The following is an 18,822-nucleotide window of genomic DNA, read 5'->3' as shown; positions in this document are numbered from 1 at the left end:
GCACTCATTCCAGCAAACCCAGCCCCTATAGCACTTAATAGTGTCATTGTCCATCCATCTACCATAGCGACTGCCCTTAGGGCTCTGTGCTGTGTGTCCTGTCCACCAGGCCCTGGGAGAGCCACCAAAGAATAGAGGCCCTTTATGGCTCTGTTGAAGGTAAATCAAACTCAGAGGAAAGGCTCAGGGAGGAGGGTTTGAGCCCCGCACAGAAAGGTTTTAAACATTCTCACTTTCAGTAATGAAAAAGAAAAAGAAAAAAAAATCCCATGGCATCAAGGCTTTCCCCCAAAGGAGTGATGCACACTGAGAGATAATACACAGGTCTGAAGAGTGGATTTTGAGGGGTAAGGGAACCCCCAGGCCTGGACTCCCGTTTCTAGTGACACGTCGCAGAGCATAACTAGATGTGAGGACCAGGGGTGAGCTCGAGGTGGGTGTTGACTCGTTTTACTTCCTTGCACCACAGTCTTGAATGGAACGGATAGACTGGAACAAATGAGCCAGCGTGAACCTCTCTTTCTTTTTTTGCAACGAGGCAGGTATGACATTAAAACAAACCAAAAAATCCACCCAGAGTTCTTGGAAACAAGGACACATTAGGAGGAAATGAGGCGGGGAGAAGAAAAGAGTGGTGACCTTTTTTCCCTTTAGGGTAACCACAGGAAGGGCCACAGGGGTGGACCCCCTTCTCCTGGAAATGCACACTAGTGGGCCCAGGCTGGGTGACCTGGGCCCCAGCAGGCAGAGGAGGGAAAGCCGGGGAGGCCACAGAGCTCGTTTCTGTGGATTCTGGGCGCTTCCCTCTTGCTGGTGCCTGCACCCCTCCTCCCTGAAAGCCTCTTCACCGCCTGTGCAGGGAGAGCAAAGGAGGAGGAGAGGGCACGGGGGTGGGGGCCTTCTTTAAATATCTGCTTGTGGCTTTGTCCTCGGCTCACCACGAGAACGCTGCACAAGGCCATCCTATTAGAAGTGAGAACAAGTCCCTATTGTTTAGGCTTAAATAGCTCCAAGTGTTTCTTCTAGAGATAATTAATTTAATTAAAATAGTCCCTGAAGCCAAACTGAGCTGCATGGTGAGCACTGCACAAATTCCTTCCAAATTCCAGCACCGGGCCACTGGGAAGGAGCAAGCTCTCCGCACTGGGCCTGGCCCCGCACTGGGCCTGGCCCCGCAGGCTCGCCTCTGTCACTCTGCTTGGAAGGGAGGCCGGAGGACAGGGCCTGGCCCCAGATGCTTCCTGGGCGAGGGGGTGCCACTCCTGCTGAGGGAGTTGGAGTGAAGATCATCTGCCATCTGCGGACTTAGTTCCAAAAATGATGGTGGAGTATTTTGGTTTTTGGTTTTGTTTTTCCCTTCCTGGTGGCTTGAAGGAGAAATTTGGTCCACTGGTTGCATCCACAGCACCAGTCCTCACTACGGCCTCAGTAAACACGGATCCAGTGGATGTAGACATAAACGAAGGAAAACCCATCCCTTCGGTTGGCCTCCCGGCCTTTTGTCTTCTGGAGTAAGGAAGTAAATTGAGTAGCGTTTGATCTTAGATTGAAAACTACCAACTGTCAAGTGCCCCAAGGGGACATAAGATGGTGGCCCTGGATGCTGGTTTATTTATGGTAGATGTGACTCAACGCGTTTATTCCAAACCCCGAGGCAGTACAGCGTAGGAAGGCCACGCGGCAGGGCCATTTAGCCAGCAGACTACGGAGTCAGAAAGACTTGGGTTTCTCACCCTCTCCCTTTCTTATGGCATGACCATAGGCACATTTTGGGGACCTCCCTCAGCCTGTTTCTTCATCTATAAAACAAGGTTAATAGAAAAGCTCGCTCATAAGGTTACTGTGAAGGATTGCATTCATTCAACACGCACTGAACACCTACTGTGTGCCAGGCACGGCCCACATCAGGGAATGGAGCAGTGCAAGGGTAGAGGGGTGGGGGGCAAACGAAGAAACCATAAACAGAATAAAATCAGTACATGCTTTGTTAGAAGTTCTGTGGGCTGGGAAAACAGTGGTGCAGGGACCCGGGAGGTGGGAGCGCATTGCAACTCCATGTAGTGTAGACAGAGGCAGACCGGCTAGGCCTCATTGAGAAGGTGATGCTTGAGCAAAGTTTTGAGGTTTGCGAGAGGGTAAATCATGTGGATATCAGAAGGCAAAATGTTCCAGGCAACGGGCACAGCCAGTACAAAGGCCAGAGGCCAGGAGTATGCCCAGCATGTGTGAGAGAAGCTAGTGTGAAGGAGGCTAGTGTGGCTGGCTTGGAGGGCGAGAAGCAACTGCAGACCAGACTGTGGAGGCCTTTGGGCTGCCCTCAGAACCCACAGTGCAATGGGGAGTGCAATGGGGAGTGCAATGGGGAGTGCAATGGGGAGCCTGTCTGACCCATATTTTAAAGGCTCACCATTGGTGGTTGGGGGGGGGCCTGGGTGCGGGAGGGATAATGGGTTTGTGCGCAGAGGATCCAGTTGTGTGACGATCGTGATGAGTGAACACTGCTGATGCAGGAGAGAGGAGAGAACAATGCTCGAAGGATGTGCTTGGGTAGTGAGAGGGATCGGCTCTGGGTGGGTGCACAGGGATTCTGTGGCAACAGGTGAAGGGCAGAGGTGTGGGTGCAGACGCTGGCAGTGGTGGGCGGGTCTGGTGGTGGGAGTCTGTGGACATTTGCTTCTGGTTCTCTCGAATGTCTCAGAGAAGAAGGGAGCACAGTAATCAGCCGAGAGGAGATGGGGGAGAGAAAAGTATGGAATGTCGAGGAGAACAGGAGAGCGAGTGGGAGACACTGTGAATGGGAGGCAACAGGAAGGGCCCACTTACGGGGTTAAGGATCATGAGCTCAAAATGAGGCCAGTCCACACAGTTGAGTTTTTCGTCAGACACATTCAACCATTTGAGTCCGTGTTGAGGCTTGGGTTTTGCCAGGCATGTGGGTTTGCTAAGCGAGTGTGACAAAGCGAGAGGGGCAAGGGATTTCAGGGGTTCTGAAGTGAGTAATTACAACGTGATAATACAAGGAGTTGAGCTGGGTAAGGACAGAAGCTAGGGCCTCAAGTTAAAAAAAAATGGGCGAAAAGATCAATGGATTGGAGGAAGGGGTGCACTGGAAAGAGTGAGCTGGAAAGACAGGAGGCGGGGTCAGCATGGAATCTGTCGAATTAAAATTATGAAAAGGCATCTAACATCTTGGGCCCATACCTGGTGCAAAGCAAATGCTCAATGGCTGTTGCTAAGAGCTTCTAATACCTTACCCAAAACCTTCGACACCGGGTATGATTTATAATCTGGAACTCTCCAGATTGTATAAAGGCTGCGCATTGGCATCTCTGTTGAGGTATTGGATAGCTCTCCGCAATCAAACACGTTGGTATTTCTTCAGAGAATTGTATGAATATTCACATTAAGTGGGCTACGTAGCCTCACGTTAGCTTGGGCCAGGTTTTGCTACTTAATAAGTTTTGGCACTAAGGGGCACCCGGGGGCTCAGTCCGTTAAGCATCCCACTCTTGATTTCAGCTCAGGTCATGACCTCAGAGTCGTGAGATGGAGCCCCGCATCGGGCTCTGCACTCAGCACAGAGTCTGCTTGCGATTTTCTCCCTCTCCCTCTGCCCGCAACGCCCGCCCCCCAAAACCACCCGAATAAATGAATAAAATAAATCTTAAAAAAACGTTTTGGTACTAAACCTAAAAAATAACTTTTGTTTTCAAGAGCTTTTGAGATTTCAAATGAGAACAGGTGACCCTATAGTGATATTTTACTAAGAGTTGTGAATTTGCAGGAAATCCCTCATTTCTCTAGACATTAGTTCTTTCAGTGTAGAGAGAGGACTTGGAGTCCAAGAAACTTCTAAGCTCCTCTCTAGCTCGGCATTAATGATTTTTTGACACCCTTTGCCAGACATTAAAAAACAATTGTCTTACCAATAAAGCCTCCGTAAGACAATGAGATAAGGAGGCTGGGCCTAAGTTTCGTGGTAATAAGTAAAATGTGTATCGGTTGTTGGTTATTACAGTCGTGTTTAAACTCTTCATATCAGAAGAATTGAGAAACTTGCCTTTTTATATACAAGGCTTAGAAAAATGTAAGTCAAAAAATAAAAAGAAAAAAAAAGAAAAAAGAAAAAGAAAAACGTAAGTCGAGCATCTGCCAAATTTGAAGCAACCTCACCAGTCAGATAAGTTAGAAGGTCACGTAAAACTCATACAAGGTTTTAATAAAAGTACTTATGAAATGCTGCATTGTGTAATTCAGCTCAAGCTTATTTTTATGAGGGCTAAGTGTTTCCCAGTAGAGGGGAAGCTGCGGCCATGCTCTGATGGATGGATGAGGCCGATTTTTAATTTCATGTGTAACATCATTTGCATATAGCATGGTTGACAAAATGCCCAACGAAAGACATGTGCCCTTGAAGTAGGTTAAGGACACTCTCCGCTTTCAGTCCCTCTACTCATCAACTTAGCAAAATTCTTCCTCTGTAGGTGCAGCCAAGGTAACTGTCAGCCCGGCCTTGCGCCATTGGCACATGCTCCGCGGGGGAGCATTCCAACGCGGGATGCACTTACTGGAAGGCAGCACGATTGCAAAGAAGGGAGCCACACTCCAAATGCTAAGAAACAGAATGGTGTGCATTTGTCTCCTCTCTAGAAATAGTTCTTTGCAAGGATAATATATACCTGTTTTAAACTCCCCAGTCCCCTGGGACCGGCTCAGGTGTATTTGTAGCCCACATGGTGCTACTGAGGTTCCCTCCACATTTCCAATTGTGTTGGCGCTTGGATTGGACTTTGATTCCACAGTCTTTGCAAACATCTTTTCTACATTGGCTTTTCCTCCTTCAGGATGCTCTTTCCTTCCTTTTTTTTTTTTTTTTTAAAAAAGATTATTTATTTATCTATTCATGGAGAGACACAGAGAGGCAGAGACACAGGCAGAGGGAAAAGCAGGCTCCATGTAGGGAACCCGATGCGGGACTCGATCCTGGGTCTCCAGGATCACTCCCCAGGCCAAAGGCAGGTGCCAAATCGCAGAGCTACCCAGCGATTCCCCCCTCCTTCCTTCCTTTTTTTTTTTTTTTTTTTTTTGGTTCAGCTTACTACTCAGTCTTTAAGACTCAGCTTAGGTGACAACTTCCTAGGGACGTCTTTCCTGTGGCCACCACCAGCCCGGTTCCCGAGACGAGGGTGGGTATCCCGCTTTGAGTGCTCCCATGTGAACAGCGGTTGTTCCTCACTGTAGCGTGCAACCACTTTCATGCCCTAGAGCTTGGCTGGACCAGTCAGTCTCTCACTAGGCCATGGAGAGGGAGGGACTGTGTCTGCTTCCTCAGCCTAACCTGTGGGCTGACTGAAGGCTGAGCTCATAGTTCCAGAGGTAGGCCTTTGACCTGCAAACCCAGGAATGGATAAAACAAGGCAAGCTTTGGGGCGCCTGGGTGGCTCAGTGGGTTAAGGGTCTGACTCTCAGTTTTAGCCTAGTTCATGATTTCAGGGCCCTGATCTGAGGGTCGTGAGATCGAGTCCCCCACATCCGGCTCTGGGCTCAGCATGGAGTCTGCTTAACACTCTCTCTCTCTCTCCCTCTGCTCCTACCTGCCCCCGCCCATGCTCTCTATTTCTCAAATAAATTCATAAATCTTAAAAAGGAACAAAAACAACAACAACAAAACCCAAAACAACAAACCAAGCTTTAATCTCATTCTACTCTTCTAGAAGAAAAGAAGGGAGGTGGATCCCTGGCTGGAGAGAAAAGTTAAGAATTACATTTCCTCGCCATGCCAGGCAGGGGCGTGTGTACTGGGGATGGGAGGTGGGGATGTTCTTGCAGCTGATCGGTCCCTAGCGAAATGAGCTCCACGGGGACTCCTGGGTGGCTGAGTGGTTTAGAGCCTGACTTTGGCCCAGGGCATGATCCTGGAGTCCCGGGATCGAGTCCACATTGGGCTCCCTACATGGAGCCTGCTTCTCCCTCTGCCTGTGTCTCTGCCTCTCTCTCTGTGTGCATCTCTTGTGAATAAATAAATAAACTCTTAAAAAAAAAAAAGAAAGAAATGAGCTCCTTCATCTGGTCAGACACATGGCACTTGTCCTAGGACGACTCAGCTGATAAAAGAGGAAAAGAGATAAAAGATAAAGATCCAAATTTCAAGGCATTCATTCAGTAGTATACCAAATACTTTCCAAGGACCTGTGCCAGACATGCTGTGGCAGTACCTGTCCAGGGAGGCCCAGGGCATCTCCCTTTGGGGGCCTGTACTTCTGAAGCAAAGTCTTCAGGGATTCAGATCAAAAAAGATAACGACCTGGCCATGTTATGGGGTCACCTGTGGACATTCTTGATTCCTGTTAAGAAAGGGGTTGTTCTGCGCATGCACACATTATTTTTAAAGATTTTTAAATTTATTCATTTGAGAGAGAAAGAGAGAGCGTGCACCCAAGTACGTGTGCCTGAGCAACAGCAGGAGCTGGGGACAGGTGGGCAGGAAGAGCGAGAAGCTTGCTCCACACTAAGCAGGGAGCCCAGGGAGGGACTCGATCCCAACACCCCAGGATCATGACCTGAACCAAAGGCAGACACTGAACCCACTGAGCCCCCCAGGCACACACACCCCGCGCCACCCACACACACATTCTTAAAGACTCATCATTCCTCTGCACACAGATAGCTGGACACTAACTGCACTGTGACATTTCCAGCGTCACACTTACTCCTAAAGTCACGCTGCTGTCTTACAATGGAATCGCATCCGACAGCATCCTGGGTAAAGGCCACAGGCTTCAGTTAGCTCAGAGGCCTGTCTGGTGGCCAGAGAAAAAAGTGTAATTATAAAACGATATTTGCTTAGGGGGTCCAGGCCCCCAGGAGAGGATGCCCTGGGCTCCCCTGCCCAGATTCCATCATCCCATCGTGTTTGCAGTAGGTGCTCAGTAAATGCTTGCTGTGGTCTGAATGCCACGAGCACAGGACCTGTGTCTTTTATCTGTTCTCTCTTGCATTATGCCCTGGGTCAAGCACGATGAGGTCAGTGCGCAGCACATGACCTCAGGTTCCTCTGAGCCAGGGCTGAGGGGGGTTGGCAAGTGCCCAGTGGAGGCTATCTGTTTGGCCGGAAGAATCCAGCCCGGGCCTTCCCCCCATCAGCTCTGCTCGTTACTCGTGCGGACGGTGGAGCTGGGCCACAGTTGCCTCACAGAGTAGCCTAGAGCCTAGCTGCCCCAGTGGTGACCCGCAGGCCACCGTGAAGGCATCACCTGGGAGCTTCTTCAAAATGCAGGATCTCAGGTCCTCCCGCAGAGCACCAGGCCAGAATCTGCATTTTAGCAGAGTCTCAGATTTTTTTTTTTTTTTTTTAATGAGTATAGTCAACATACAACGTCATGTTCACTCCCGGGGTATGACACAGTGATCCCACAGCTCCACAGGTCGTGTTGTGGTCGCCATGCATGCAGCTGCGAGGTTTGGTCTGTCCCGCTGTTACACCGCTGTCACAGCGTCACCTGCAGGGGTCCTTGTGCCTAGCCCTCAGAGGATTCTTAAGCTGACCCAACTGGAAGAGACACTGGCCTAGAACATCAAAGGAGGACTAGAAGTTAACCCTACATAAAGATTAGGAAGAGAGCTCAGAGAAGAGTGGAAGGGGTGGTGTTGAGGGGACACTGGAAGGCAGTCAGTCCGAGGGGACGGGTTGGGGGTGACAGACAGGGAAATCTGCAGCGACGTGTGGGCGGGACCAGGCCTGAGGTGGGACCCAGAGAGGAGTAAGCAGGACCAAGACCAGTTATGGAGCATCAAGTTAGATTTGGTGGGTGCTGGCTTTGGGCTCACTCAGAAGAGGTTTAGGCTCCCACATTCTTGGAATTCAAATCTTGGCTCACTAGCTAGGTTTTTTTTTTTTAAGATTTTATTTATTTATTTGACAGAGAGAGAGAGAGAGAGAGAGAAAGAGTGAAAGCACAAGCAGGGGGAGCAGCAGAGGGAGAGGTAGAAGCAGACCCCCCGCTGAGCAGGGAGCCTGAGGTGGGGCTCAATCCCAGGACCCCAGCATCACAACCTGAGCTAAAGGCAGATGCCTAACCGACTGAGCCACCTGGGCACCCCACTCATCTACTTTTATATAACAAACCTCCATGTGTTTTCGTGGCTTAAAACAACAACTGTTTATTTCCTCATCTAGGCTCTGGGCTCAGCTGGGCGGCTCATCTCTGTGTCCCACAAGGTGGTGGCTGGGCTCATTCCTGTGACTCTCTCTGGTCAGCCGGCAGATGGGCCAGGCGTGGCTGGTGCCAGACATGTCTAGTTTGCTGGAACAACTGGAATAACTGGGCCTCACCCTCCATGCAGTCTCTCATCCTCAAGGAGGGGAGGCTGCGTTTCTTCACAGGCAGCGGTGTTCTAGAAAGGCGAGAGCCGAAGCTTCCAGCCTCCGGAGGCCAAAGCTTGCAAGGCACTTCTGCTACATGTGGGCAAAGTTAGTCGCAAGGCCACCTGGTGGGATGAGCCTCAATGAGCATCTGAACTGCTACCCACCCTGCTGTGTACCAGCTCGCTGGCCTAAGGCTACTTGCAATAACTTCTGAGCCTCAGTGTCCTCATCCTTTAAAATGTAAGTAGTGAAAAAAATAAAAAATAAAAAATAAAATAAAAAAATAAAATGTAAGTAATGATAACCTTTTTCCTGGGATTGCATCAGATGAGACCAATGGCTCTTGTGACTAGCGTGTAATTAGCACTCAGTAAAAGGTAACTATTATTATTAGTACATAGCTGAAATGTGTGCCCTTCCTCCCTAGAGCCTTCTTTCCAACTCCACAGAATGATATTTTTTAAATGACTCAAGTATTAGATTCTCACCAGCAGGTTTGAAAGGGGGCAGAGAAAAAGCATGGTGTGCGTGTATATGTGTGTGCGGGTGTGAGAGAGAGAGAGAAACAGAGAATCAGTTGAGGACGACTGACAAAAGAGACAGAAGGACTTAGTGAGGGGAAACTAGATGTTTCTATGCATACTTTATAGAAATTGGGGGCCAGATCGACCCTTCAGCTCAAACACCATCAACTATCAAGCTCCGTATGTAAGGTGTGGTCGGAAGACCAACAGCGCCAGCATGGCCAGAGGTTTGGAAACGAGGAGTCTTGGGCCTCAGGCCAGACCTGCTGCATCACAGTCTGCACATGAACCAGATCCTGGGTCCTCATCACCCGCACGCTCAAGTCTGAGAGGCAGTGCTGTGAAAAAGAGCCACTTTTCACCTCGTCTGATCTGCAGTGTGTGATCTTGGGTGGATCCCTTGGGGAGCGAGCGACTAGCTTCTGTTTGAGGTGGACCTAATGAGAGAGGGAAAGAGCGTGTGTCAGCCTTCCCACATCTTATGAGATGAGGTGGGTCATTTGGACAGAAGCAGTTTGGACCATCGCTTCGATCGAGTAATAGGCAGAGCCAGACAAAGGCAGATATGCAAAATTTGACAAAAATGTCCTTTGGATATTTATAAGAGTCATGGCCTGGTCAGACCGGAAGAATAAGAAAAACATTCAGAATAGAACTAGGCATGAATATTCTAGTTAATAAAGTAGTAAGGAAATGGGCAGGTTCTGGACTGCAGATGCACCAGGTAATGATATATCTTTTTAAAATTTTTAATTTATTTTTATTTTATTTATTGGTTTATTTAATATTTTTAGAGAGAGTGCGAGCAGTGGGGGTAGAGGGACAGAGATAGGGAGGAAGAGACTCTGAAGTAGGCTCCACGCCCAGCATGGAGTCCAATTGGCTTGATCTCCTGACCCTGAGGTCCTGACCTAAGCTGAAATCAAGAGCTGGATGCTTAACCAACTGGGCCACCCAGGCACCCCAGGTAGTGATATATCTTAAAATTGGGAGAGACCAACACCCTCTAACGGGCATGGACTGGAGTTGCTTTTGCTATGGTGACCATAATGAGAGTGTGCTCTGGCCATCATCAGGGGGAGATAAAAAATCTCATACCTTGGCCAGGAACCTCCTGCCAATATGAATGCTCATTCTCCTAATGGGGTGACCTTCGCTTGGGATGGTATAACTGTTCTCTTGATGGATTTTTTTTTTTTTAAGAGAGAGAATGAGAGCAGGGGGAGGGGCAGAGGGAGAGGGAGAGAGAGAGAGAGAATCTCAAGCAGACTCCCCACTGAGTTTGGAGTCTGAAGCAGGGCTCGATCTCATGACCTAGAGATCAGGACCTGAGCTGAAACCAAGAGTCAGATGCCCAACTGACTGAGCCACCCAGGTGCCCCCTTGGTGGAATTACTAATGGTGTTAAGATACAGAGTTAACTAGAGACATGGTGAAGTTGATCAAATCTGCAGTTACCATTTTTGTGTAAGTTCAGGAAGAGAGTTGTTTGTGTGTGTGTGTGTGTGTGTGTGTGTGTGTTTGAAGAGAGTTTTATAATCTTGAGTATGATGTGCGTTGTTTGGTATTTCAAGTATTTGCAAAGGAGGATTTGGCTCATTAGAGGATTGCAATCCCAATTCAAAGAGCGTAATTTCTAACTGTCAGTTGAAACGTGTAAAGAGACCTCTAGAAACCATTCTGGAATGCGTAAGAGAACTTGAGATTCACTATGGTTATGTTTTGCTAGAGTTAATGTAAGTACTTGGGGAACTTTTTGCTTGTTAGAAGCATTTGAAGTGCTAAAAATGATCCAATATATTAAATATATAGGAGAGCTTGAATTTCTGATGGAATTTAATTGAGTTTGCAAATGAGACTGTTTAGGAGAATTTCGTTTCTGTAATGTTTAGTTGACAGGGTTTAAATCCCCTTGAAACCGATGGTTAAAATTTTCTCAATTTCTAAATAGAATAATAAGGTGTCTACACTGAGCTTTACGGACTAAAGAAAACTAGGTTTCAGAGTTAGTTAAAATTTGTGCCTCTAACAGATTTCATGTGAATTTAAAAACTCAGAGTATCTGCAAATGATCTTCATTATGCTCTAAAGCTTCTATTAAGAACACTAAAAGCTCATGTTGACGTCAATAATTCAAAATTGTCACCAGTGCCTGGTGGGTTTAGACATTTTAAAGCCAAGGGCATTTTTTCGTGTGTGTTTTTTGGTTTTTGTTTGTTTGTTGGTGAGTGTGGAACACTCCTCTTGCACCAAGACTTTCAAAGCATGAGCTTCAGGTTCACCAGGGAAATACTCCCAGGTAGGGAATGGATAGGCCACACGAGTGGCCTCGAGGGTGGGTCCTGCATTGCCGTTGCCCCCACCAAGCATTTCCCCGAAGCCCTAGAACCCCACGACAGGCAGAAGGGGAGCGCCCCCCAGTGAGCCAATAGGCTGAAGTTCTTTCATGGCTTCCAGGGGCTGCTGGTCTGCGCCATTAATTAGAGTCACACGGTTGGCTTACTTTCCCCTCTCAAAAAACCTAGAGCTCAAGTCTGTATTTCAAATTGCAAATTGTTTGGAAAATTCTGTTTTAAAAATGCTGCTTGGCATTCTAAGGAGTGTCTTTTCCTTGCATGACGAGGTTGCTTCCCTGCTCATGGAAATGCTAGGAAGCCAGTTAAGTCTCTGAATTAATGAAGACCTAGCTTCCATAGAAAGCCCAAAAGCACCTCTCCTTCAGATTTTGGTTCTGTTGGCTCTTTTGAGGACTTGGGAAAGAAGAAAGAAGAAAGAAAAGAAAGAAAGAAAGAAAGAAAGAAAGAAAGAAAGAAAGAAAGAAAGAAAGAAAGAAAGAAAGAAAGAAAGAAAGAAAGAAAGAAAGAAAGAAAGAAAGAAAGAAAGAAAAGGAAAGGAAAAGAAAAGAAAAAAGAAAAAAGAAAAAAGAAAAAAGAAAAAAGAAAGAAAGAAAGAAAGAAAGAAAGAAAGAAAGAAAGAAAGAGATAAAACCAAAAACAAAACAGGGGCATCTGGGTGGCTCAATGGTTGAGCATCTGCCTTTGGCTCAGGGCATGATCCTGGGGTTCTGGGATCGAGTCCCGAGCTTCCCTGCTTCTCCCTCTGCCTGTGTCTCTTCCTCTCTCGGTGTCTCTCATGAATGAATAAATAAAATCTTAAAAAAAAAAAATCCAGCATCAACCTGCTCTACAGACGTCACCAAACCTCCGAGGGCTCCCTAAATCCAACCGGCCCTAATAATGGAAGGTCCCTTGAAATTGGCGTCCTCGGGCCCTGCTGGCGCTTCCTGTGGGCAAGCCAGCCCCTTTCCCCACCTTTGTGAAGAATTTGAGTGAAGGAGAGAAGGAAACTCAGAGGAACAGCATATTTTTTCTTAATCCAGCATGGTCAAAGGCAAGCTCCTAAGGCTTTTGCTTCTAGATTGATGTGCCTGGTGCAGTATCTTTGTTACGGCCTGGTCCTCTCTGCCCCTGTCCTAGAGCCCTCCTCCAGGACCGGCTCCTATCCATACAGAAGGCTGTTTGTGGTGTGCAGTTATTTATTCCCCCCCCCCCCCACCTCTGAACACCTCAGAGCAAAGCTCGAGTTTTATTCCCCTTGGATTCCCTTGCGGCTCCTTCCAGAGCGGTCTGCACATTCTAAGAGCTTCCAAACTGCTTGTGCAGTGAACAAATGAATGAGCTATAATAGCCCCTAATTACATTAGAAATGTTTACAGAAAGAGATCTGGAAGGGTCCTTTTCTCAGTTTGCTTCAAGTTCTGACTTTTTTTTTTTTTTTTTTTTCTACTTTAAAGTATAGGATTAGGGCAGTCTGGTGGCTCAGAGGTTTAGCGCCTGCCTCCAGCCCAGGGTGTGATCCGGGAGACCCCGGATCGGGTCCCACGTCGGGCTCCCTGCATGGAGCCTGCTTCTCCCTCTGCCTGTGTCTCTGCCTCTCTCTCTCTCTCTGTGTCTCTCATGAAGAAATAAATAAAATTAAAAAAAAAAAGTATAGGATTAACCCTAGCTTCACGGCTATCATGCATTATCAAATGCGAGCATGTTTTATAGCTATGGTTTACTTTCAATCATCTGCACTGGGGAAGAAAAAAATCACAGAACTGAGTCACAATGGGTCTCAGAGATTGTCTAGTTGGTTAATAATAGTAATATCTATTATTTATTAAGCAGTTACTGTATGCAAAATGTTGTGCTAAGCACTGTATATGCACCGTCTTATGCAATGATTTAAACAGCACTAAAAGTAGCCTTTATAATTATTATTCTCCCTTTAGTGATTGAGGAACCGCAATCACTAAACCGAGAGGTTACATGACTTGCCTTGGGTGGCAAAGATCACTCAAATATTTTTATATGTGCCTTTGATCATGGTGCATTTATTTTTCCAATACATTTTATTTAGGAGTTCAAGTTAAGATGCAAATCATTTTCTTTTTTTTTAAATTTATTTATTAATGAGAGACACACACAGAGAGAGAGAGAGAGAGGCAGAGACACAGGCACAGGCAGAGGGAGAAGCAGGCTCCCCATGGGGACCCCAATGCGGGACTCGATCCCAGGATCCTGGGATCATGACCTGAGCCTAAGGCAGGCGCTCAACCACTGAGCCACCCGGGCACCCCGTAAGTGTATTCCCAGGTTATGAGTTCCATCTCTCATTTATTTGTTTGTTCATTTTTTATTTTTTTATTTTTTTTATTTTTTTTGTCTGTTCATTTTTTAAATATAGATTCAATGAATTAACATAAGGTGTATTATATGGTCTTTTCTCGTGGTTCACCCCGTGTTGCTGTTGGAGGAGGGGGGAGGCTCGAAAGTGACTCAGGTACGATCCTGCCCTTGACAGAGCCCCCATTAAAGAAGAGGAAGCAAAGGGAGATAATATAGAAAAAAGCCAAGGAAATTCCACCCCAAATTTCAGCAGAGGCTGTTATTATCTCGACTGCAGATTGACCCAGTAACGGCAGAAACCCTACAGATCCGTCAGGCTGAAATGAGTGAAGTGAGTGTGGTCCAGAAGCCAGAGAAACTTCTGGAGCGTTGCAAGTACTGGCCTGCCTGTAAAAATGGGGATGAGTGTGTTTACCATCAGCCTGTTTCACCCTGCAAAGCCTTCCCCAATTGTAAATTTGCTGCAAAATGTTTATTTGCTCATCCAAATTGTAAATACGACGCAAAATGTACTAAACCAGACCGTCCCTTCACTCATAAGAGTAGGAGAATTCCAGTACTGCCTCCAAAACCAGTTGCACCACCAGCACCACCTTCTAGTGGTCAACTGTGTCGTTATTTCATTGCTTGTAAGACAATGGAATGTCCCTTCTATCGTCCAAAACACTGCAGGTTGAACACTCAGTGTACAAGACCTGGCCGCACACGTTAGCATCCCACCACTACTGTGCCACCACGACATGCCTTGAAATGGATTCAACCTTAAAGGTTTCAGAGAAAAAATAAAATAAAATAAAATAAATAATAAAATAAAATAAAATAAAATAAATAATAAAAGGTTTCAGAGGGCACAGGTCAGCGAGTCCTCAGCCTTATATAACCCCCAGGGCTCACCATGTGCCCTCCTTCATGCCCATCACCCGGGCACCCCGTCCCCCCAAGCCCTCCCCACTCCAGTGACCCTGAGTTTGTTTCCTGTGACCAAGAGTCTCTTTGGGTTTGTCTCCCTTTCTGATTTTGTCTTGTTTTACTTTTTCCTCTCTTCCCCTCCAGGATCCTTTGCTGGACCTCTTCACTGCCACGGGTGCGTGAGGCCCTGGGATCCGCGTCTTCCTCCCACTGGCTTAGGGCGCACTTGGTCTCCTGGGCAGGGCTGCGGGGTGCTCGGTGTGCACCCCGCCGTTCAGGCTGGTGAACTGAGCGGGAGGCTCCAAAGTGGCTCAGGTACGATCCTGCCCTTGACAGGCGACTCCCACTAGTGGGGACGTCCCGACTCCCAACAACGGCAACTCGGGGTGAGCCCCGAGAAAAGGACAAACCCAGATGCAACGCCAAGGCCGCCGAACAGGGAAACATCACCGGCAGCCCGAGGCTTGGGGGGCCCTAGAGCGAGGGGCACCTGAGGGAGCCTCGGGAGAGGTGGCTTCTGTTTCAAGGTGATGGGCGCAGAGGGACGGGGGGGCCCTCCCAGCGGAGAGAAGGAGAGCAGGGGCACGTGCACGCAGGAAACCAGACGGCAAGTCCTGCAGCCCCACCTCGCAGAGAAGGGGGGCCCGAACCAGCACAGGGCCAGCAGCCCCCCTCTCCGTGCCTCCCATCATCACCCCTCTTCCCACCCCCCCCCGCTCTTCCCTGTCACCCCGCCTCTCCCTCATATGTGGGCTCAGGGTAGGATGCAAGTCCCCCCTTAATGCCGCATCCCCGAGAGGCTCTTTCCTGCTTTCCTATCCGGCTCTTTAGAAAGTTCCTGGTGGCCTCCACGCTCCGGGGCCCTGCTCACCTCCGCACCGTCTGGCTCCTCTGCTCCTGGCCCTGGTCTCCCCTCAGGGTGCCCCAGCTCTCTCTCTCTCTGTCTCTCTCTTTTTTAATATTAGAAACTCATACCTTTTGTTTATATACTTGATATTTTTAAATCCATTATAGGCATTATTCTTTTTTTAAAATATTTTATTGGGATCCCTGGGTGGCACAGTGGTTTAGCGCCTGCCTTTGGCCCAGGGCGCGATCCTGGAGACCCGGGATCGAATCCCACGTCGGGCTCCCGGTGCATGGAGCCTGCTTCTCCCTCTGCCTGTGTCTCTGCCTCTCTCTCTCTCACTGTGTGCCTATCATAAATTAAAAAAAAAAATTAAAAAAATAAAATATTTATTTTCTCATGAGAGACACACAGAGAGAGAGAGACAGAGACACAGGCAGAGGGAGAAGCAGGCTCCATGCAGGGAGCCTGACGTGGGACTCGATCCCAGGACCCCAGGACCCCAGGACCATGCCCTGGGCCGCAGGCGGTGCTGAACCGCTGAGGTCTGTAACGGGCACAGCAATGGTGGGATGCTAAAGCCAGCGCTGAGCCCGAGGCCTGTCTGGCGGGTGCATCGTCGCCAGTGTCCACAGACTGGGGGGTTTGAGCAACGGGCCTTGGCATCTCCCATCGCCGAGGCCGGGGAGCCCCGGAGCAGGGCTGTGGCGCAGTCAGGGCCTGGTGGAGGCCTCCTCCCGGGTCCCAGACGGCATGGTCCCCCGGGGGCTCTCCTACCCCAGGGTGCTCCCCTCCAGCCCCGTGACCTCACCACCTCCCGAGCGCCCAGAAAACCATCCCATGCAAGATTCGGATTTCAGCAGGGGAATTTAGGAGGAGCAAACGCTCAGCCCGTGCCTGAAGCCCCCCTCCTTTACCCCCTTTTTCAAAGCCCTGCTCAGCGGCCCGGCCGCCCACGGCTCCTGAGTGATGCTCTTGGGTCCCACAGACACGAGCCCCACCTCTTTCTCCAGCAACACGGAATCCACCCAATCTGTGCTTCCCCAACTGCCTGTGGGCACCAGGTGCGTGGATGTCCCAAGGGACACCTCCGTGCGGGCCCCCCCCCCCCCCCGGTAGGCCCAGGGGGCCCAGGTCCCCCTTCCCTCCGTCCCAAGGCAGCCTTCCCTCCTGCTGCATCCCCGGCGGCTCGCAGGGGCCATCCGCATCCAGCCGGCGCCCCGAGGCCGGGTCTTGTCCAAGCCGCGTCCCCACGTGCCTGTTTCTCCTCCACGCTCGCGGCCCCGCAGCCTCAGCACCTCCCGCTTGGGCAACCCACCGGCCTCCTGAGTGTTCCCCTCCCGGCCTGGCCTCTACCAATGCGTGCCGGAGGCTCAGTTACACCGGCCTCCCCAGCGCTGCATTACTCTTCTCCATCTGGTGGAGGCCCGAGGCCCGGCTCCTTGGCAGGGTGTTCAAGGCCGCGCTCGGGGCTCCAGCCTCCTCTGCCTTCACTCCTTCTTCACTCCTCCGTAGCCACGGTGAGCTTTAGCTCCCCCTGACCTCTTGCAGGTGCCTCTAGCTCCCCTGACCTCTTGCAGGTGCCTCTAGCTCCCCCTGACCTCTTGCAGGGGCCTCACAGCCCTGTTGTGCGGATCTTTTCAAGGTTGCCTTCATCTGCCTCCTGTCCCCCTGGAGCACGATGCTTCCCCTGACCCCCTGGAAAACCCCAATGTGCCCGGGGCCTCCAGGCAGCGCTGGTGCGCTCAGACCATGCGGCGCTCCTACAGGGTCCACGGTGCTCTCACTCTGCCTTCCATCAGGGGTTGGCGGACAGGGACCCTAGGCAGTGCCAAAGAGGAACAAAGGGTTAGCAGCCTCCGGGCTCGTCCCTGATCCTCCAAGCGACAAGCCTCCAAGACGATTCCAAGATTCCTACTAAAGAGTACTTTTCATGGGATCTAAGACTCATCTTTTCCTCCTGCCGGATTCCTCCCTGGGGCTCGGCACGAGGGAAGTGGGTTCACTCCCGGTGGGAACAAGGAGGCCTCCCACCAACCATCCTTCCGCAGCCTCTCCAGGCCCCGGGCCTCTGCTGTGCTCCGTCTCAAGGAGCTGGCTCCTCTGTTCCCACCCCTCCAAGCACCGCACCCCCCCCCCCCTCTCGCACACCCCTGGCATTAGAAAATGAAGCTGGGAAGCAAATTATTGACTTTTTTTGAAATGTCAGGTCTGGAGGTGATCTGCTACCTTGCAGCGAGATCACTCTTGTTACACATCATCCATGGTCACAGCCTCCTGGAGGATTAAACTGTTATCCAGCTTCCGTTTCGAAGAACACTTTTGACTTGAAACGTAAAATAGCAAATTCACGACCTTCCGGGAGCCAAATAAAAGATTAGGGCGATTCAATGAAAACCACCGCCAATTAATTTCATCTAGGCTAAAAACTTGCAAAGTGGTTACTAATACTTATCATAATCACAATGACATTAAGACGCCTTTTTGGGTTGTTTTTGTTTCTCTGTAAATGGGATTTAAGTAACATACCCTACGAAGATGATAAATCTAACTGCATGACTACCAGGTGCAAGAATTCTATTTGTGTGGCATGAACAGGGCCGCTAATCCCTCGCTCGTTCTCTTCTGTTTGGCAGCTAAACATTTCCTGGTGTGCCCGGTAATAACAGGCAGCTGTCCTGTCAGCTCCACTGAAAAATGAGATAATAAGGCAGGCAAAGTGATGTCCTTTATATCCTGAATCTACCACTTCCTGCAGTTTTCTTCTCGAACGCTCGAAGTAACAAGGATCCGTGCAATTTTCAGGCTGTTTCTTCTAAAAAAAAGTTTGTCCAGATTCTTGGGGAGTGTCATTTCCCTCTGGGACATTTGGTGGAAAAAGAGGCCGCCTGCTTCATTGCACCAGGACAGAAGGCTTCCAAGAAGCCTTGGAATGGGGTTCGTGGATGGATGGAAGTCTCGCCCCAGAGGCCAGTGAGGTGATGAGAGCTGCAGCAGCGTCTGGAGGGGTGGCCTGGCTCCCCGAGAGGACAACCATTGGGGACCTCTCTGTCGCACCACTGGGATGACCGGTCTGTGGGAAGCCGCAGCGAGAGCGGAGTAGTGCTCCTGCTGCTCTCGACAGGCTTCCCAGGGGCCTGGAAGCCTTTTTTTGGTTGTTTTTTGTTTTTTGTTTTTGTTTTTGTTTTTGTTTTTTAAGTTAACGAAGCCAACAACTTCTCGTTTAATTCTTTCCAACTCTACAGACATGATTCTGCTTTCACCTTCATTACACTTTCATATGGTTTTAGCAGGGGATATACCTCCTCTCCTAAGAATCTCTGCACCTGTCGGGATGCAGAAGAGAAGAAGAAGGATCCAGTAGACGGTCCAACTGGGGGTGAATGGGACTAACGTAGGCCTCAGCCTGGATTCACTCTATGAGGTCACTGTCACCCCCTTCCTGCTTGACCACAGCAGCTGCCTCCTGGGAAAGCACCCTGATTTTCTCATGGAATCCTGGCGGTT

General features: G+C 49.4%; 1 pseudogene; it reads left to right on the top strand.

Moving 5' to 3' along the window:
* The first annotated feature begins 10,318 nt into the window (after positions 1–10,318).
* Positions 10,319–14,325, top strand: LOC144283805 (zinc finger CCCH domain-containing protein 14 pseudogene; annotated as a pseudogene).
* The last annotated feature ends 4,497 nt before the right edge of the window (positions 14,326–18,822 follow it).

The sequence above is a fragment of the Canis aureus genome, chromosome 14, assembly GCF_053574225.1.
Source record: "Canis aureus isolate CA01 chromosome 14, VMU_Caureus_v.1.0, whole genome shotgun sequence".
Taxonomy (NCBI): domain Eukaryota; kingdom Metazoa; phylum Chordata; class Mammalia; order Carnivora; family Canidae; genus Canis; species Canis aureus.
Note: the sequence above shows the minus strand (reverse complement) of the source record. Positions and strands in the feature narration are given on the sequence as shown.